The 22663-nt window shown below is 40.1% G+C and overlaps 1 protein-coding gene across 4 annotated transcripts in view; it reads left to right on the top strand.

Annotated features, from left to right (window-relative positions):
* The window catches only part of LOC122813969 (neurotrimin-like), a 2345907-nt gene that overhangs the window by 428157 nt on the left and 1895087 nt on the right, over window positions 1-22663 (top strand). The window lies entirely within an intron of this gene.

Below are 22663 nucleotides of genomic sequence, written 5' to 3'. Positions count from 1 at the left end.
ACGGACAGTTGTGGGTTTGGTTCAAGCAGCTTTATTATATACAAACACATCAGGATTGCGGCTTAGTAGCTTAAACTTAAACTTATAAACAGACTGACTACTGCACTCATACATGTTAGCACTCTGGCTGTTCTCACAAAATGGCACTGCTGCCTGCACGTGCTCTCTATTTATAAGCACATACCCTCACTTTGAATGCTTCTTAAAGTTACAGCACATGCTCTTTTCTACAGAGGCCTTGCCAGGTTTTAAATGTTTTGCTGTGAAATCTCCATGTACTTATAAACAACTAGTAAGACAGCTAATAGTAAGAAGGAAGAGTTGTTATGTTTTAGCAGGGACATGACAGTTGATAATAATAATATACGCCAAATTATAGAAAGTAATTGGAAGATCATTGAAGGGAATCGAGATTTAATAAGTAGTGTTGGAGGTAAACCAAAATTTGTTTATAGAAATAATTACAACTTAAAGAAATTATTTGAAAAGGGAAGGGATAATTTAACTCCTCAGTTTCCCATCAGTCAAAAAGCTTGAGGCATGTATAAATATCATGGATGTACTATGTGCTGGTGCATTTTAGAAGGACCATATATTTTACTTCCACATATTCCTTATACCATACCTGTTCCTGGAGTTTTTAGTTGTAAAACCTAAGGGGTGATTTATGTTGCTGTTTATGACAAATGTCAAGATTTTTATATTGGTATGACAACTAGAAACCTATATAAGAGAATATGTTATTTCTTATATATTTTTTTCTCGGTCAGTGGTTTGGTGTTTTAGTATTTATTTGTTTTTGTTACACTGTTTGCACTTTTTGGTTTTCATTATTTGGGTTTGTACAACCATGACTGAAATTTCGGCTGACCCGTTGATGGTTTTAAGCACTTACAGCATTTCTAGTACTCCCAGAGTGAATCTTGCACAGCTGTTATTAAAAACTCTAGAAGATATACAGAAATCGCTAAAGGTGCAGGCCAGAGACCATTCTAATGAAGAATTAGCATGCCTTGGGTCTGATAATGATGCTCAAGCAGTGGTTGAAGCCAATACTGGTATGTCAGCTAATATCAGAACCAACCAGACTAACTTTTCCAATAGAAGGGCTGAAGAGCCGGTCGTTAGTTATGCTAACATTGCAGCAGTCCTAAAAGACTGTGCTGATCCATTAACCAACAGTAAAAGGTTAGTCAATCTGACTGAAAGATCCTTATACAAAGAGCATTGTGATATGCTGGACAGATTATTAAAAAAGTATAGAGTTGGGTATAGTTCCAAAAGGACTATGTTTTTTCAAGTGTCCCAACGGTGTTCATGAGAAAGATCCATATTTTTAATAAACTGCAGCAACTTTTTAACTCTGCTGGCATGGAACTTTTAAAACTACTCATAGAGTGTAACTGTGACATTATGAATGGTCTTAAGGATGAAATAAGCAGAACTGAAAAGGCTATAGAGTCCAAGTTTAAGTTTTGTGAGAGAGTTGAACATGCCACTCTAATGTCCGATATTGGACAACATGAAAAATTGTTGATTCAGAGAAAAAAACAAAAAGTTGGATCATGATGTTACTGCTTATAGGTTCATAGGTTCATAGGTTCGTACTAGGCTATCTGCCCTAGAGCATTTATAAGCCTAGCCAGAGTGTGTGTAGCTTTCACCACCCCTTAGGATGAGAATACTACGCCCTTTTAGGGTTTAGTTTACTGTGCCTCTGTCTAGTAGTGACACAGAGATGACCCCCGGGGTAAACCTACGATCTCCCATCCACTCGTCAAGATTTCTCTTGAATAGAGTCAGTGAGGGGCTCTGCCTAACATGGACTGGGATTCTGTTCCAGAGTGTAGGGAGCCTCTGGGTTATGAATCTGTCCCTCCAGCACGTCCTATTTATTTCTGTGTTGAGGTTTAAGTCTCTTGCTCTCGTGGCTCTGATGGATTTGGATTTTCTGAGGTGGAGCATGTCCATTAATTCCGGATTGGACATGGCCTTGTATGTCAGGCACAGATCACCTCTGAGTAGGCGGTATGCGACTGAATAGAGCTGGAGTTTTTCAGTCGGGCAGCATATGACATATGTTTAAGACCCTTTATCCTCTTGGTGAGGAACTTTTGGGGTCTTTCCAACTGCTGCAGGTGTCGGGTGAGATACATCCCAAATGGGGCATTGTACTCAATCATTGGCCTGATAAGAGAAGAGTACAGGGGCACAATGACCTCTCTTGATCTAGATGTGAAACCCTTCATGATAAGGTGGGCAATATAGAAGGTTTTCCTAACCACTTTGGCAATGTGAGTGTCAAATGAGAGGTTACTGTCAACCTGGGTCCCTAGGTCCCTGATTACCTCTTCCGTACTTAATGGATTACCACCTATGTGGTAATTTGTCAGTACCTTGTTTTTCCCAAAGGGTATGACTATACATTTTTTGGTGTTCAGCTTAAGGCCATGGCTCTGGCACCAATTATCCGTTTCTATGAGGCCTCTCTGAAGGATGTTTGTGTCCGCTGGAGTATCAATTATGGCGCCCACTTTGCAGTCATCTGCGAACTTTGTCAGCCACAATCCTCCTATGTTTGCCTATACCTCGGAAAAATAAATGCCGAACAAGAGGGGTCCCAGGACTGAGCCCTGTGGGACACCGCTTGTGACTGGCTTAGAGTCTGACAAAGCTCCAGCAACTCTGACCCTGCGGGTTCTGTCCTTGAGCCAGTTTGCAACCCATCTTGTGACATATGGGTTTACATTTAAGCTGGTGAGTTTGTCTATGATGCCCGAGTGGGGTATTGTGTCAAAGGCTTTTGCAAGATCAAGGTAGGCTGTGTGAACCGCCTTACCCTCATCAATGGCCTTAGTGACTGTTTCAAAAAAGTCGACCAAGTTCAAAAGGCAGAATCTGCCCTTGACAAAGCCAAATTGGGTAGGATCCAATGTCTGTAGGTCCCCAATGTCTTTGTTTATGAGTTCCATAATGATCCTCTCCATAGCTTTGCAGACCAGGCTCGTCAAGCTTATGGGGCGGTAATTTCAGGGTCCGTAGAAGCACCACCTTTGTGAAGTGGGACCACTGTTGCCATACGCCACTCTTTGGGTATGTATCCTGTAGTAAGGCTAAGATTAAACAGCAGCCTTATGTGTGGGTTTAGTTCCTCTTGGAGTTCATGTAGCACACAGCCCGGGACACCATCCGGTCCCATTGATGCTGTGTTTTTAGCTTTAGAGAGGCGGCTCTCACCTGGGCATCTGAGATGTTAGCGAGGCTACACTCTGCTGGGATAGTTATTTCTCCTTTTGCGGGGACGGCTGAGGAGAAATTTGCACTGGACCTGTCTGCCAGAATGTTGGCAATGTCAGTGGGTTCAGTGTATTTTGTGTCATTTTGGACTAACTCTGAGCATATCTGGGAGTTTCCACCCAGGTTTCTAACATAGCTAAAGAAGGCCTTGTGATTGTCTTTTGTGTCTTTTGCGATTTTTCTCTCAAAGTTGGCCTTGGATGATTTTATGAGTGATCGTAGTTTTTTGCTAGTACTGATCAGAGATGCCTTCCCTTTTAGGGATTTTGCTCTGTCATGTAGTAGCTTCCTCCTCCTGTTGTAAAGTTTGTTTATGGCTGGGGTCCACCAGACCGGGCGCCTGCCTTTGGGGGAATGGGTCTTGGTTTTATTTGGCGATTGCATGATCCATGCATTCTTGAAGGTGCCCATAGAAGGCATTTGCAAAGGATTCAGCAGTGTGGGTTGTGGTTTCCACTGGCCCAGGGGCCTTGAAGGATACCACTTCAGTCTTAAGAAGTGTGAAGTTGGCTTTTGAGAAGTTCTTCACTGTGGTCTTTTGTGCAGGGGGTGAGGGCGGGATGTGGATTTCCAGTGAGATTAATTTATGGTCTGATCTTACCAAAGAGGGATATACTTCCGGTGTGGAGCATTTTGTCCCCATGTTTGTGATGATCAGGTCTAGTATATTGTCTCCTCTTGTGGGAATGGTGACTAGTTGTTCCATCGCATTTGAGTTTATGAATTCAAGGAACCTTTGGGCTAGGGTGTTGGGGCTTGAGTAATGTTCCCAGTCTATGTTTGGGTAGTTGAAGTCTCCCAAAATGATGGTATTTGGAGAGACATTCATACTCTCCAGTGTCTTCAGGAAGGCTGTGTGGGGTTCCTGAGTTTGAGAGGGTGGTCTGTAGCATGCTACAAACTGTAAGGCAGTTTTGCCTATGGTTAGTTGCACCTAGATGGTCTCCGATGCTTCGCACATTGCCACTAACCTGGAGGTGTGGGTATCTTTGATGAATATGGATACTCCCCCTCCTTTTGTGGTTCGGTCCAAGTTTTGGGGCCGGAAAGCATGATATGAGGTAAAACCTGATAGTGCTGGGGTGCTCTTAGGAGCCTTGAACCAGGTTTCAGTCACTGCACAGACATCGATGTTCTCCATACTGAGGAGGGCTTCGAGGGCGTGCATCTTGAGGTTTAGACTTCTGGCATTGAGCAGCATTACCCTTAGTATTTTTCCACTTGTGTTTTCTAGGGAGGTAGGTTTGTCATTTGAGCCTTGCCTAAAAAAAGGCACTATGGGGGTGGCAAGAGCCTTGGCCAATATCCAGAAGCCCAGGGGTGACAGGTGCAAGCCATCCCTTGTGAAGCAGCATGGCTTGTCAAGCATGTCATCCCAAGCAGATAGACATTGGATCCCCTTAGAATGACACCAGTAATTAAGCCAATTGTTAAAACTGATCATTTTGTCTTTGTACTGTGGCATCATTCTTGGTGAGGGTAAGATGCTGCTCAGGATCAGGGTCATACCGGCCTGGGCTACACAATCAGAGAGCTCCTCTATGTCTCTTTTCATGTAGTCCAGGGAGGTACATCTCAGGTCGTTCACACCGGCATGTACAATGACTGAGTCATATTTGTACTTGCTGTGGAGTGACCTGAGTGCTTGTGTTATGTGGCGGATTCTAGCTCCCAACAGGCAGCTTACTGTGACCTTTTCCTTGTTCAGTCTGGTGAGCGGGACGTCAGTGTGTCTGACTATGGAGTCACCTATTACAAGTGTGTCTGGCATGTTGTTTGGCCTTAAGGGCTGTGACTGTTTAGCACACTGACTTTGTGAACTATGTGTTGCATGTGCTATGTCTTGAGGTGGTGGTTGCTTGGGTGTCTGCTTTGGAGGCCTCTGTTGTTTTGGTAGATTTTTAATCAGCGCCTCCGAGTATGTTTTTGTGTGTTTATGTGTTTGATTTGCAGTTGTGATAGTTCTATGTGAGACTGGGTTTGTGGTGTGCGTGGTTACCTTCTCCTCCTGACTGGTCTTGCCAGTAATGAATTGAGAGAGCTCAGCCTCCAGTTTGGCTATATAGTTGCATCTCTCGCATATATTTGTATTTGTTGGGAGGAGGAGAGGGTTGTCTGTGTACATGAGGCAATTGTAACATTGCCTCAAGATTCCCAGATTCACCAGCTGGACAGGAGAGGACGCCAGCAACTGACCCTTCGACATGCTAGAAATAGTGAAAAAGATTGCTGTGTAACTGAGTCAGAAAGGACCTATAGGGAAATGGGTACTCAAGGGAATTTAGGTGAATGAAGTACTTTCTTTTGTTTAAGAGTGCTTTACCTGTATAAAAAATGCTTAGGAGCAAGTGCTGAGCTTTTCAGATAGAGTATAGGCTGTTTAGATTGCAAGTAGAACAGTTCTAAGGGAAAAATTGAAGAGCAGACTTTGCGGAGCCAGAAAAAGTTTAACCTTGTTTAACCGGCACTGCGCTATGCGTACGACCGCTCAAAGCCGTGCAAATGCGGATTTTAAACAGTGAACTACAAAAGAGCTAGGAATGGTCCCAAACAACCAATTGCTACAGCTTCTTGTGCTGAGGTCACTTCCCCCAAGGACAGGTAGGCTGCTCAAGGCTCCCCACTCCCACTGGTGAGCAAAGAAACTTCCTTCTATCCAAGTAAGGTAATGGACAACACAGGAACTACACCACAGCCCAGAATACAGCAATGCCTGTAAACTGGTCTAAACTAGTCGAGGAAGGCGGGAAAACAAGGATTATTTTTTGTTTTTTGTTTTTGGTAGACAAACACAAAAAATGCAGAGACAGTGATAAATTAGTTACACAGGCTAGCACACTTTAGTGGGCAGCCTCCACAGTTAAATTAAACAAACAAACAAGCAAACTTTCGATCAAATTCGACTAAATGTAACTTTAAGTGCAGATTTTAAAATAAATGCAGCAATCAGTTAAAAACAGTTCAGGCTAGTTCAAAGTAAGCTACAGAAGCTATTTCCAGTGAAAAAAAGCAAAGATACTTAAATCCAGAAGGTAGTCGCTTTTCTGAGTTCCTTGCTGCTAGGACCACTCTGTAAACCCACGTGGAGCTTGTCTGAGCAGTATAGCCAGAAAAAAATGCCCAGAGGTGGATTTTAAACAGTGAACTACAAAAGAGCTAGGAATGGTCCCAAACAACCAATTACTACAGCTTCTTGTGCTGAGGTCACTTCCCCCAAGGACAGGTAGGCTGCTCAAGGCTCCCCACTCCCACTGGTGAGCAAAGAAACTTCCTTCTATCCAAGTAAAGTAATGGACAACACAGGAACTACACCACAGCCCAGAATACAGCAATGCCTGTAAACTGGTCTAAACTAGTCGAGGAAGGCGGGAAAACAAGGCTTATTTTTGGGGGGGGGGGTTGTTTTTTTTTTGGTAGAAACACACAGAAAATGCAGAGACAGTGATAAATTAGTTACACAGGCTAGCACACTTTAGTGGGCAGCCTCCACAGTTAAATTAAACAAACAAACAAGCAAACTTTCGATCAAATTCGACTAAATGTAACTTTAAGTGCAGATTTTAAAATAAATGCAGCAATCAGTTAAAAACAGTTCTGGCTAGTTCAACGTAAGCTACACATGCTATTTCCAGTGAAACAAAAGCAAAGATACTTAAATCCAGAAGGTAGTCGCTTTTTCGAGTTCCTTGCTGCTAGGACCACTCTGTAAACCCACGTGGAGCTTGTCTGAGCAGTATAGCCAGAAAAAAACGCCCAGAGGCAGATTTTAAACAGTGAACTACAAAAGAGCTAGGAATGGTCCCAAACAACCTATTACTACAGCTTCTTGTGCTGAGGTCACTTCCCCCAAGGACAGGTAGGCTGCTCAAGGCTCCCCACTCCCACTGGTGAGCAAAGAAACTTCCTTCTATCCAAGTAAGGTAATGGACAACACAGGAACTACACCACAGCCCAGAATACAGCAATGCCTGTAAACTGGTCTAAACTAGTCGAGGAAGGCGGGAAAACAAAATTTAGGTACAGCTTATACTTGTTTTGTACGTATTGACAAAAAGAAGAACTTGAATTCGGGTGGTAGCAAACTGCCTTTCCAATCAGTCCACATTAAACAAAAGACATGGAGAAGTTAATTTTACAAAACGGATATTACATCAGAGTTTTCAGGAAATCATGGCTTCTCTAGTGATGGGGAGTTTATCAGTGTGTCGGATTCTGAAGTGACTTCCAAAGAGAACAGCAATTTGGCGGGAGGCACTTCATATTTAGTGCCCAACAAGGGAGATAATGTGGTGGCTATACAGAAAGTTTTTTTTTTGCTCCCAAAAAAGAACAGAGACAGCAAAAAAAAAAAAAAAAAAAACAACGGACTTTGACAACAAAGAAAAAAGGAAGAATAACTTTGGATTCATCTACCGACAATGATTAAGCATCAACAGGTCAGATAGTGACATTTTGAATTTGTCTAATGTTGTTTTAAATGAGGCACACATTAAAGTACTGAAGTTAGGAGTAAATTTTATTCCTACAAAAAGGGCTAATGTCACTGATACCATTTTAGATTTAAAGAAATTCACTAGGAAATTAAATCTGAGTTACATTTTGAAAGATTCTATTTTTTCTAAACTTTCATGTTATAATCCTGTGTTGTTACATACTTTACACGTGTTTGAAGCTGCATGTGAAAGAGATTTTAGAAAAGTTTTGAATTCTCAATTTTCAGTACTATGACAATTTATGTTCTGAAATGAGGACAGCGTTGAATGATTTAATTAATAACAAAGAAATTAGGATAATGAAGTGTGACAGGGGTGGAATGTTAGTTATTATGAATCGAGGTGATTATATTATTAAAATGGAAAGTATGTTAAATAATGAACGTAAATATGTCAAAGAACAATCTATTGACATCACTAGATGTTGTAAATATGTGTGTGATTTTCTTTGATAGTTTATTGAGAGGCAACTTAGATTCTGAGTTATACAATTTTTGCTGTGTTCAACATCCAAAATTGGGGGTTTTGTTTGGCATTCCTAAAACACATAAGTGCCTTACAGACCCTCCTTTTCGTCCAATTATTTCTGCTCCAAATTATGTCACTTATGGTATTTCTTTGATGGTTGATGCTTTATTAAATCCATTAGTTTCAATAATGAATTCTTATGTAAGGGACTCCTAGGACTTTTTGAACAGTATTAAATTGTTCAGTGAAAATGAAGTGTTTGATCCTAAATTACATGTGATTTTTTCTATTGATGTATCATTGTATACGTGTATTCCTCATGATAAAGGCATAGAATATGTAAGAGCATTTTTACATCAACATACTAATTTAGACAACACAGCAATTAATTTTCATTGTGAAGCTTTGGAAGTGCTTTTAAACAATAACTTTTTCATTTTTAATCAGCAGTATTATAAACAAATCAGAGGAGTAGCGATGGGCTCCCCAGTAGCTTTCTCTTTTGCAAATATAGTAATGAGATGGTGGGAAGTTCAGGTCCTAAAATCGTTAGAAAGTATGTTTCAGATTATTTATTATAAAAGATTTATTGACAATTTGGCTTCCATCATAATAGGTGGTTTAAATGATGTTATGAAGTTTGTTAGTAAATTGAATGAAGTATCGGATCTTTTGCAGTTTGTGATGGGCGACAGAGGTAGTTCTATTACCTTTCTAGATGTTCAATTAAATTGTGATTATAGCTCAAAAAACTTTGTTAGTAGTATTTATAGGAAAAATACCTTTAAGAATTCTTATGTCCACGCTACTAGTCAACATCCAAAATTTATTAATAATAATATTCCGAGATGTCAGCTAATTCATGCTAGTAGGATGACTAGTGAAGATCATCAGCTGGTTAAAGAATATGAATATATAATCAGTCTTTTCATAGAAAGAGGCTATGAAGAAAAATACTTAAGAGATATAGCTAAGAATATATGGGAGCAGATATTAGTATACAGAAATCATTTTCAAGATACTGGCTCATTTTAATTAAGCCACATTTTTGAACATCACCACAGTCTGAAGTGGGTACATATTTGCCTATTTACCTGATGGGTATCCCAATATAAGTGATAAGCTGCATATACTTTGGCCTACAGAAAAACATTTTGCAGACGTAATTACGAAATAGTTAGGTGTAACAAGCAAATATCAAACAATTTGTGAAGAATATACATAGTGCTGCAATGTTAATACAGTCTTGAACAAATCTATACGACTTCATAAGCATCTTTAAAATCTGTGTGACTTACCTAAATGCATAAATATAACAACATAAAAACTTTCTTAAATATATATTTGCATAACATTTAACAATCATGTTTTTTTGCTCACAAGCTAGTGCATTCAAATAGTTTCAGCCTGCCATGTCAATTATTCTGATTATCTGGATACGCTTTAAAAACATTAAACGTATCTTGCGTATCTGCATAAATTAAGTATTCATACTAATGCCTCACTCAGCATTGTAACACAAGTACTGACATTATGGTCTCAATATAAATCCACTTTAGCAACAAACCTCAAATCTCTCTTAAGTATTCTGCGTGAAATCGTCATTCACTGTTTTAAATACTCCATACTGAACTATTAATATATATAAAATCAACAACCATGGAAATGGTAAGTTAAGTGGAGAGAGATGATTTCTTGCAGTTGTAGCCAGCAATAACATGAAGACAAGTAAAGAGCAATTAGAAGTGACAGTCTGATGTATGTGAACATGTGCTACACAGTGATATAAAGAATGGCTTGAGGCCAGTGTAAATGGTCTCTGTCAGTGTTTGTATCTTTTTATTACTTAAAACAGGGTATAAATGCATGTATAAGAAAGTATGGATAAGTGTACAAGAAGCAGAGGAATGTACACAAACAAATGGGGAAGACAGAAAGTAAAAGGTAAAGGGATAATCTTGTTTTCAGGGCCAGGACCTTTTTTTTTTCAGAAGGAACGCCAGGGAAAGATATAGGAGCAGTGCAAGGAATGGAATGAGAGTAGAAGATTGGTGGGCCTTCTATGAGTTTGCCTGTTAGGATGTCACCACTGACATAAATGTTGTTGCCAGTCAAAACAGAAACTAAGATCAGATCAGGTAATAGGTTACCTGCATGATCAGTGCCACAAGGCAGACCAGCTGGCATAGGAGCAGAGGACTATTGTGGCTGGCCTACTGATTACATCACATCTGGCATCTCTGGATGGTGTGGATGATGTCAGTGACCTGCCCAGTTGAGGGTATTGCTGTGGAAGGGTGCAGGGGGGCTTGCCCCTTGCATAAAAGTAGATTTTATTGGGGTTTTTTTAACGCACTTTAACAAAAGTGCTTTTTTGGTGAAAGCACTTCCGTTAAAGTGTGTTCGGTGATTGTGGATTTGGACTATTGAACTTTCATTCAATAGTCCTAGATCTATATATACATATATATATATATATATATATACATATATATATATATATATATATATATATATATATAGCTAAACATTTTATATATGTGTATGTGTGTGTATGATATATATATATATATATATATATATATATATATATATATATATATATATACACACATACACACACAAACACACACACACACACACACACACACACATACACATATCTGAATTACTTTGCCATATTGTTTTTGCTCATTTGCATATAAAACTGCCCTCATTTTAATATAGTTGCTTATTTCCATGTCATTATGCAGCCATTTACATATTATGCAAGCCACTAATGTCCTTGTAATTCTACAATAATGTTGTCTGTATGTCCATATTAGTCCCATCCAGGATAAGGCTGCTGCTGTTCTTGCAGATTTATAGTCCGTATTAATAATGCACACTTTGACCCAAGGAAAATAGCTAATATCCTAGCTAAAATGTATTACAAATTTTACTTCATCCACAGTTATAGCTATAGCACAGATTACAGTGTCTCGGACACCCCATTTAATTAGTAAGGAACAAATCCTGTCAGACCTTTCAAAAGCTAAAATATCTCATTCATGGACCCTGTAACATACATGGTTGCCTGATTATCATTGCAAGATATGAACTGAATCCCTGATTAAACTTTTTTTCTAATAAGTATGAACTGCTTAAGTTCCTGAATCCTAATAAATAAGCATTGAAATGGCATTATGCAGGGATGGCCCAGCCATGTACCCTGGTGAGTACAGATCTATTAGTCCACTAACCTTATATGTGAAACTATGCAGCATAAATGCGGACAATGAAACTCTCTCAACCATAAAGCCTCATTAATTTGGCTTTTTCAAAGGAAGGTCCTGCCTTTTTAACCTAATTTATTTATTTCCACATACTGTATAGGAGACACACTCCTATAATCAGACACTGCTGTAAGGGATATAGGTATTCTAGTTGATAATTTCTTACTGCAGGAATTCAGGAAGCCTACTTTCTCTCACGTCTAATTTCCAAATGTCTCTCCACTAGATTTTGTTTGCTCATATTTCATCAGACCCATTCTTGAATATAATGCATCTTTGGCCCAGCATTTGTCTAGACATATCACTCAGCTTGATTGACCTCAGGTATTCATAAGTAAAAGGATCAGTGTCCTCAAAAATCTCAATTATCAGGCAGATTGGTAGCCCTCTCCCTCTACACAGTATCTTACAGACTCCTGTAGAGAGATCTTGTGTAGTCATTTGAGCCATGAAAGACTCAATCCTCTGTTACCTAGTATTGCTTCATAGAACAAATGTACCGACTTAATGGAACTAAACCTTCATCTACAGGTAAATAAGTCATGTTGGCATAACAGAATTGTGTTCCAGTGTACCCTCACCTTTGTAACAAATTTCTACTGCATATCAAGGTTGCATAGCAACCTTGCCACCTTCACGGTAATGACTGGAGAAAACTTTTGAATTTTTTTTTTTTATTGCGTTTTTAATGGTGTGCAGACTGAACCAAATTAACTAATCACTTGCCGCTACACAAAAGGTGTTTCTGAAACCCAGGGAATGTTTCCTCTGCAGAATTGTACAGGAATGCATTCAGTTACACTAGATGACTGGTGCCATTTTATAATTCAGACTGCCTGGAGAAACCCTCCAAACTCCTGCTACTATTCAAAATCAACTTGGCAGGTGGTGCAGAAGAACAAGAAGTCTTCAGTAGAAAGACTGAGTGCAGGAAATAGTGAGGGATAGAAAAGACAGACAGGCTTGGAAGGACTACAGGTTGACTGGCTAAGAAAGGAGTTGCAATTACAAAAAACAGGGCAATTACAAAAAACGGCACCACAGGCACTCTAACAGCTTCTGGAAAGTAACTCAGTAGGTGGCATAAAGAAACTCTATCTAGTTGCAAGGCAAATGAAAGATAAAGAAGATAGTCAAACACCTTTCATAAAGGATACCAGCAGCAAAAACCTGCTCACGAGTCCACAGGACTAAACCCCACAGAAGCAGTACTGTCCCAGACACAACCTACAATGAGAGAAGAAGAGGAGCCCACCATAGATAAAGTAAGAACAGCACTAAGGAAAATATAATCAATGAAAGCATTAGGCTCAGGTAAGGTTACAGCAGATGTGGTAAAGATGCTGCATGAGGTAGGGGAGAAATGTCTCCTGACGATACTCATACCGGTGAGGAGAGAAAAGGGTATCCCACATGACTGGAGACTAGCTATACCAATGCCAGTATATAAGAACAGAGGGGACTTCCACAAAGTTCTGGTCAGCATGATTGCTAAATGGACACATGGTAGAAAGTAAGATGGGACACAACCAGTTTGGATTCAGATAAGAATGCAGCACAACTGACTCACTGTTTACAGTGAAACGGATTGTTGAGAAGAAGCTCGAGCTGAGGAGAGTCCAACTGGACATTTATAAATTTGGAGAAAGCATATGACAAGGTTTCAAGAAATCTGATTGGGGCAGTCCTGTGGTGGGTCAAAGTCCCAGAAACATTGGTAGAATTAGTTGAAGCTATGTACATTACCCAGTGACGCAAGTGCAGACAGTGTTCTTTCTCACAGAGGGTCCCCGGTGGAAATGAGTGTACATCAGGTTTCAGATCTGAACCCACTGCTGTTCATACTGGTACTGGACTACATTAACAAGCAGGTCACTGGGAACATATCAACAAAGCTGCTGCATGCAGATGATGTGACATTACAGGCAGACTCTGAGCAAGAATTCAGCAAAGGATCAGAGAATGCAATGCAAAACTGAAGGCATAAGGAATGAAATTGAGAACAAATAAGACAGTGTTAATGGAAGCAAATGGGGAAAATGAGAAGAAGCTGAGAAATCAAATAGAAGGGAAGATAGTATAACAAGTTAACAATTTCAAGTATCTGGGAGGGGTCATTGAAGAGAAGGGAAATCTGAACGAAGAGGTCAACGCTACAATGAAAAGGGCTGCAGTCTACTGGCATAGAGTGTCAGGTGTAGCATGCACCAAAAGAATGCCAAAGAAGCTGAAGAGTAAGGTGTACAAACAGCGGTGTGGCCAGTACTACTGTATGGAACAGAAACCTGGGCAGTAAAGGCATTGCAGTTAAGGAAGCTAGAGGTGAAGGAAATTAAGTGTTTGAGGTGGGTGTTAGGAACCACACTGTGGGACAGATGAAGAAATGAGGACAAAAGAGCAGAAGCCAAAGTAGTTCCAATTGCAGAAAAAAATCAATAAGAACAGAATACAGTGTATTAGGAACGTGCAGAAAACCATGAGACAATCTGGTGAGGAAGATTTGGACAGACAGGAAGAAGGCAAGAAGATATGAGAGCATCCAGCAAAAAGGTGCATGGATTGCATGAGAAAATATCTGCAACAGTCTGGCATGAGTGTCAAAGAAGGCAGGAATGTGGCATTGAATCGAGAGAGATTGCAGCAGTTGACACGACACCCCGACCCCATGTAGAAAATGGGAAAAACGGGTTTGATGATGATGATGAGATGTTGAAAAGGTGTAAGACTTTATGTTGTTAATGAGCTACTAGCAGTGGTAAAAGGTTTGATTCTCACAGCTTTCATTTGCCTACTATGTCTCCTTGAGCAAGTTGCATAAGCAACCAGTACTTTGAAACATTTGAGAATTTAGGTTAGGCTCCTTAATGGCCTCTTTGACAGTAAGTCTAATAATTTCCTATAAAGCAAATGTTTCAAAAACAGTACTCTACTTTGTTTCTTACTTTAGTTTCAGATATGAATAAATTGAGCAAAAGTAATAAATCTTTTACTCCAAGTCCTTACGTGTAGCTGAACTAATATACTCTTCCCAATGAATACTAAACAAATAACATTTATCCACAATACGGTCTTCCTCTTGATGTTCTTTTTCCCATCTGTCTTCTACTTCAAAAGGTTTAGGAAGTCCCTTCCATTTCCCTGAGCCCTCTGCCAGTTATTGTTCACTCACATACTCCAACATCTGTGGCAGGCCTTGCAAAGCCTTTATCAGAGCAAAGGAGAACATTTGCATCAATGTACATGAAAACATCTTAAGGACTGTTGACTTTTGTATCACCTACACTCTCTTACAGGTAGTAAATCCTTGACCTCTGCTGCCAAGTAGCTGCTGAGAAATCACAATCCACCATTATTAATTTGCCTTTTGAATAAATTCACCTCCCTGATCTACATACTTGTGATAGCATCTGTTATCTTTGCATCAATTCCCAAACTGCACCAAAGTCTCTCTCAAATAACCATAAACTCAATTAGCCATTAGCACTGTTAGTTAATATGATTTCTCTTTTGCTAACCATCTTTTAGAACAAGAATGATTCCTCTCCCTGCAAAACCCCTCCTAATCTGGAATCAGAACTCTTTCCTTGTCTTATCGTTTATTTTAGAAATCTTCTCTAAGATGTAAGCAGATTGACTGCTTTACTGTTTTATCTCACCTTTCTAGCAGATGATGCTTCAAAGGGAGGAACGCATAATATTTTCCTTCACAAAAAAAAAAAAAAAAACCTCACAGCAGTCTTCCCAGGAAGATTCACATTGCTTTACGTGCAGCGACATACTGATAGAGATACCAAAGCACCATTCGTCTGGCATTTTACTATCAGTATTAGCCTGTCTATGAGGAGATTCTTAAATCTCAGCAAGTTTCTGCATTTCTCATTTTTCATTAACAGAAGGGAAACATCAGACCAATTCTTCTATCTCCACTGCAGTTAATTAATCCAACATTAGCACAGAAATTTCACCAAAACTCAGGCTTCAAACTTAAGAAAAAAAAAACTTTTATGCAATCAGTATATACGGAGAAACACAAGGATCTCAACATCCTTTTAAAGCATAATAACACTTACCTTATAAAAAGTTATCAAGTTTAATCTTATAAACAGTTATTATTTTTAAAGCTTGTTGCTAGGTAAGATAGAACATAGGTTTAACCCACATTTATTTATAACAGCTGTTACATGAAATGGTTGATTGTTATGTGCAATAGTTGATGATGAGACTTCCACAGATGATTAGCTTTGGCGGGTTGGTTTAATGTGCCTATTCTGTTGGGAGTATTGTACATAAATGCACTGTTGTATTCAAGTATCAACTTCTTAATTAGGAATGTGTGTATAATTTACTACTTGTATGGACTGGGCTACTCATACACAAGATGTACAGTTTTGTAAAGGGATTGTTCTCAGTGCTGTGTGTCCATGGTCCTGAGAGACGTGTGAGTCACAAAACTGAATGTCACTGTTGTGACATCTGTGGGCAATCAACCTCATGCTCAGTCTCTTTTATAACTCTGTTCACAATGTTGCTACAGATTAGGAGTGTACCACTTCTACTCCCTTCTCTGCAGTCACGGTTGGGAGCAATTTATAAAGATGTTGCTCTGTGTTAGCATGACTGCATGCCAAGCAGGCAATAACACCCAACAGGGTGTGTGGTAATGTGTAATTAAGGCCTGCCCAGGCCGATTTCAAGCCTCTACACCCCTGGAAGGGTTTAATTACACAATAACATACACCCTGTCAGGCATTGGCGCACTTAGGGAATGGGCTCTCTGTAAAATTGTTGTGCTTTGCATATCTATATATAATTTTTTTTAGATTTTGGATTTGCTGTAGTATATGTTAATGGTGCTGGAGGAAGCATTTTACATCCAAAGTACAACATTTAAAAAAATAACAAGGTATTTACTTTATTTTTTGTCCCTTACTCCTAAAGCTTTTTGTTGGCAGTCATTGGAGATTGAAATTATTAAATAATGACATATGTTTGAGCTTCAGACTTTTATTTCCATCAGAAAATTCATGTTAACATAAATCATTTACTTAAGCAGCTTTGTAATTTTATAATTAAAATCTCTTTCTATTTTAGAGCCTTTGTTCCCCCTTTATTTAAGGCTTTATCCAGATTTTGTCAGCAGAAAGGTGCAGAGGTATGCACACCTTTTTACTGCTGCTGCTGTCAGTAGCCATCTCACTTACTCACTGTCACACACACACACACACACACACACACACACACACACACACACACACACACACACACACACACCTCTTCTTCAGAAAAATGCATGCTAATGAAAACCCTATTATTCCAGCCACTTTCTAAGTTTATAAGAGCAATGTTTAAAATCTGTCCCTATTTTTAGTTAGCCCTTTGTTCCGTCATTATTTGTGTCTCTGTCCAGATTTCTTCTGCCAAGAAGGATGGTTGAGAGGTACGCAAAGCTCTTATGTGATGTTGCCATGGATCGCTCAATCGCTATCACTCTTCACATCCTCTCTCTCTCTCTCTCTCTCTCTCATGCACACACTCTCTCTCTGTTCTGCTTTCATGCAGGTATTCAGTCACACATGCAGATAGGAACATACACATGCAAACACACACACACACACACACACACACACACACACACACACAGACACACACACTTTTTTTTTCCGATTCATTTATTTTCGATCATCTGTCTCTCTCTTACTTTCATACATGCATACACTCTTTCATAGACACACACACACACACACACACACACACTTTTTATTTTACAATCGCTAAACAGCAGAAGTGCTGCTTAGAGTGTAAAACAGCAGCTCAACTGACCTCTCTCTCTCTCTCATACTCATACATGCATACAATCTCACACACGGTTCTATATCCCTTTATCGAATTGCTGTTCAGTGAATAGCAGTTCATTCAATTTCTGTTTATCAAAGTGCATTTTAGTGAATGGTGAAATATTTCTCAGGGTAAGGAAGCACTTGGCCAACAACACAACTTTGCCCTTTTACCCACCGTAGTGTGACCTCAGAGTTGGTATATATAGTTAAGGGGTGTATAGGGCACAGCCCCCCACTTGTGTGAGTTTGGTTTTATGCAGTTTTTGTTCCAGTGTGCCCTTGGAGATGGCCTTCCTCATCTTGGGAAGGATTTTATTGTTGAGCAAAACATTGTAAACTCGGATTAAGACTGGTTAAATATGAAAAGGTAAAAACAGAAGTAAATCCAACCAGTCAGCCATAGCAGTTGCTGTATAAAATAATGGATTTTATTCAAAGAAGGAAAATAAAACTATAAAAGCAAGGCTAAAACACAGATAAGCACTTTCATGCCTTTCTTAATAGGTGCTTCATCAGGATTTCATTGTTCACTGAAATGCTGTTCAGTAAGCAGAGGCTTGATGAATTGCTATTCGATAACGTGATATAGACCCTTCACACACAGACATTAACACATCCATACATACACATTTTTTTTAACTTTACTTTTGTTTTTACATTTTACACTCACTAAACAGCAGAAACTTTGCTTAGCGAGCATAAAATAATGACAGACGTTATTTTTTTTCAGTCCAAACTCAATGGCGGCTTGATATACTGCTGTGAAGCAGTGGACTCATTTTTCAGCTGGCATCACTTGTACATTAATAGTCTGCTGGAGAATGCTTGTTTTTCAGTCAGGGTACTAATGTACAGTTTGCCCATTCTCGAAGGAACATTATGTAACATTAATAAAATAAGTTAAGATGGAGGAATCATGCAGCCTGCAGTCCCATTGGCTGGAATACAAATTCATCATTCCTGAAGGGGGAGACTCTGCAGTGCTGTTATAGCAGGTCTGTCACTACCACAGGGAACTCTGAGTACTAATGTGATGCTCAGTTTTTGTTGCTGAGTAACATAATAAAGAAGGAAGATCATTGCAGTCATAAATACTTTCTCCACTGGAATCATCCAAAATACAGTTGTAGCAGTGTTTGTGAATAACTTATATGCTGGGAGGATGGCATACATATGTACCCTGTATGCATGGAGTACTGTGGTTACACAATGTGGTAATACAGCATGCAGGGTTTTATCCCATTTTGTACCCATTTCTATGAATCACACAGGGCTTTGCAACACTGTTCCACAATATACCAGCCCTACTTCAGCATGCACAATGTTTATGAGCAGGACCCTTAGTTTTGTGTTTGATTGCTTTCTTTATGATTTTAGAAATACTCTACTTCTTCACATAAAAATAACTTCCATCAGACAATTGCGATAAAGCTTTAATTTCTAGCTGCTGGATAGCTATCTCACTTGCATTTTGTAATCAAGTTTGCATAATGTAGAAGCATGTCTCTGCAGTAGATAATTCTACATGAAGACAAGCAGTTTACTTCTCTGTGATAATGGCAGGTTGATCCTTTGTATGGAAAGTTATGCTAATATGAAAGTTAGTTTAAAGCGATTACAGTTTCAGAATGCTACATTTTAAGTTTATGCCTAAAAGCATGTTATATATTCAGTGACTTATTTTATCAGTGAACCATGTTTAATATTAATAATAACTTTTATAGGTTCATAGGTAGGTTCATAAGTAGGTACCAGGCTATTGGCCCTAGGGCGTAAATAAGCCTAGAAAAACGGTACCCTGGCTTTTGCCACTGAAGAAAATTATTTTCCTGTGCCCCTGTCAAGCAGAGCCACAGAAGTGATCCCCGGGGTGAATTTTCTATCTCACATCCAATCATCAAGATTTTTCTTGAAGAGTGCTAATGAGGAGCTTTGTTTGATATAGATAAGTAATTTGTTCCAAAGTATGGGAAGTCTCTGGGACAGGAATTTATCCCTCCAGCATGTTTTTTTATTGTGGTGACAAGGTTTAGGTCCCTAGAATGTGTAGCTCAGAGGGATTGGGATTTCTTTAAGTGGAGCATGTCCAACAGCTCTGGGTTTGACATAGCTTTGTATGTTAGACAGAGATCGCCTCTGAGTAGGTGATATGTGACAGACTAAAGCTGGAGTTTTTGAGACTGTCTGCGTAGGGCATCTGTTTGAGGCCGGTAATCCTCTTTGTGAGGTATTTCTGTGGCCTTTCCAGTTCTTGTAGATGTCTTGTGAGGTACATACCAAAAGGGGCATTGTACTCTATAATGGGTCTAATGAGTGATGAGTAGAGGGGAACAATGACCTCTTTTTTCCTGGATGAGAAACCTTTTGGGATGAGGTGTGCCACATAGAAGGATTTCCTGACTACTGTGGCGATGTGATTATCAAAGGAGAGACTACTGTCCACCTGTGTCCCAAGGTCTCTTATCACACTTTTGGTGTTAAGTAGACTACCGCCTATGTGGCTGTTCATGGGTATAGAGTTTTTACCAAAAGGGATGACAATGCACTTTTTGGCATTGAGCTTGAGGTCTTGGCTTTGACACCAGGCATCTGTCTCAGTGAGGCCCTTTTGTAGGATGTCCACACCGTTAGGAGTTTTGATTATGGCTCCTAGTTTGCAGTCATCTGTGAACTTTGTTAGCCAAAGACCTTCTGTGTTAGCCTGTAGTTCAGAGAAGTAGATACCAAACAGGAGAGGACCTAGGACTAAACCCTGTAGTACTCCACTTATCACTGGTCTGAAGTTGGATTTGGAGTCTTCTACTTTCACAGTGTGGGTTCTATCAGTGAGCCAGATGGCAACCCATCTTGTGACATAGGGATTTATACCTAGTTTAGTGAGTTTAATTCCAGAGTGGGGGATGGTGTTGAAAGCCTTGCTGAGATCTAGATAGGCTGTGTGAACCACCTTACCCTCATCTACGGCTTTGGTGACCACTTCAAAGAAGTCTATCAGGTATAAGAGACATGATCTGCCTTTTAAAAACCCAAACTGGGTAGGGTCTAGAGTTTGCAGATTACCAATGTCATTGTTTATAAGTTTCATGATGATACTTTCCATAGCCTTGCAGACCAGGCTCATCAGGCTAATGGGGCAGTAGTTCCCAGGGTCCGTGGTGGCTCCCCCTTTGTGGAGTGGGATAACCATTGCTGTGCACCATTCAGTGGGCATAAAGCCTGAGTTGAGGCCATGATTGAACATGGTACTTAGGTGGGGTGCCAGTTCATTCTGTAGTTCATGTAAAATGCAGCCTGGGATGTTGTCAGGTCCCATGGATGCTGTGTTCTTTGGCTTTGGAGAGTGTGTTTTTTACCTGTGCAGCCATGATTACAGGAACATTGCATTCTTCCAGTATAGAGATGGGCCCATTAGGGGATGAGAGAGGGGTAAAGTTAGCACTGAACCTATCTGTCAGGATGTTGGCAATATCAGTTGGTTCTGTATATTTAGTGTCATTGTGCTGTAAGTCAGAGCAGACCTGAGTGTTGCCATTGAGATTCTTGACATAGCTATAGAATGCTTTGTGGTTGTCTTTAGAATCACTGATGATTTTGTTTTCGTAACTAGCTTTGGGGGATTTTATGAGGGATCTCAGCTTCTTACTGAGGCTGACCACAGAGTTCCTGCAATCATGGGATTTTACTCTTTTTTGCAACAGTTTCTTTCTTCTGTTGTAGAGTTTGTTTATGGCAGGGGACCACCAGATTGGCTTCCTTTTTTTGGAGGATAGCATCTTGGCTCTGTTAGGGATTGCATGATCCATGCACTCGTGTAAGTGCTTATAAAGTGCAATTGGATAGGATTCAGCAGTTGTACCTCTATTATCCATCAGCATGGGTGTCGTGACGTTTGCCACTTCTGTCTTAAGAAGCGTGAAGTTGGCTTTGGAGAAACTTTTTACAGTGATTTCCTTAATGGGGGTGGGGGTGGGATGTGGATGTCTAGGGTGATTTGCTTGTGGTCAGATCTGACCAATGAAGAATTGACCTCTGGTGTGGAACACCAGTTGCCCATGTTGGTAATGACCAGGTTTAGAATATTGCTGCCCCTGGTGGGGGTGTGGATAAGTTGATCCAAGGCATTAGAATTTATGAATTCCAGAAAACGTTGAGCACAAGAGTTGGTATATGAGTAGTTTTCCCAGTTAATGGTGGGTTAGTTGAAATTACACATTATTAGGGTGTTAGGTTGTATGCTAATATTTTCCAATGTATCAAGAAATGAGGAGTGGGAATCCTGAGGCATGGTGAGGGATCTGTAGCAAGCTGCAATTTGGATTGTGGTCTTGCCCAGAGTTAGTAGCACTTGGATAATCTTGAATGCATTATGCTGAGCAACTAGCCTGGAGGTGTGGACATCCTTAATGAATATGGACACATCTCCATCTTTAGTGCTTCGGTCCAAATTAGGTGGCTGAAAGGTGTGGTATGAATTATAGCCTGGTAATGCAGGGGTGCTCTCTGGAGCCTTGAACCAGGTCTCAGTCACTGCACAGATGTCGATGTTCTCCATTTTAAGAGTGCCTCGAGTGAGTGCATTTTGAGGTTTAGACTTCTAGCATTAAGTAGCATTACCCTCAGATTTTGCTTGCTTGTACCAGTTATGGTGGTGAATTTGTAATTTGAATCTGCCTAAATAAAGGCACTATAGGGGTGTCAAGAGCCTTAGCCAGTATCCGGAATCCCAAGGGTGACAGGTGCAGGCCATCTCTGGCAAAGCATTGTGGTTTGTTGATAATATCATCCCAGGCAGACAGATACTGTATCCCCTTAGAATGACAACAGAAGCTTAGCCAATTGTTGAAGTCAATCATTTTGTCCTTGTACTGTGGTATCATTCTGGGTGATGGCAGGATGCTATTCAGGGCTAGGGTCATACCTGCCTTGGCTACAAGATCGGACAGCTCCTCCATGTCTCTTTTCATGTAATCCAGGGAGGTATGTCTCAGGTCATTCACACCAACATGGGCAATGACAGAGTCATATTTGTACTTGTTGTGGAGTGACCTGAGTGCATGCATTATGTGCCGGATCCTGGCACCTGACAGGCAGCTGACAGTAACTTTCTCCTTATTTAGCCTGGTGAGTGGAACATTAGTGTGCCTGACTATAGAGTCACTTATGACTAGGGTGTTGGGTATGTTGTTATGCTTTATGGTCTGTGGTTGAGTGGCACACTGAGTTTGTGGGCTATGTGTCATTTGGGTTGTGTTGGGGGGGTGGAGGTCGCTTGCATTTCTGCTTTGGAGGTCCC

Source organism: Protopterus annectens, chromosome 10.part0 (assembly GCF_019279795.1).
Source record: "Protopterus annectens isolate FY-2018-M chromosome 10.part0, PAN1.0, whole genome shotgun sequence".
Classification (NCBI taxonomy): Eukaryota; Metazoa; Chordata; order Ceratodontiformes; family Protopteridae; genus Protopterus; species Protopterus annectens.
Note: the sequence above shows the minus strand (reverse complement) of the source record. Positions and strands in the feature narration are given on the sequence as shown.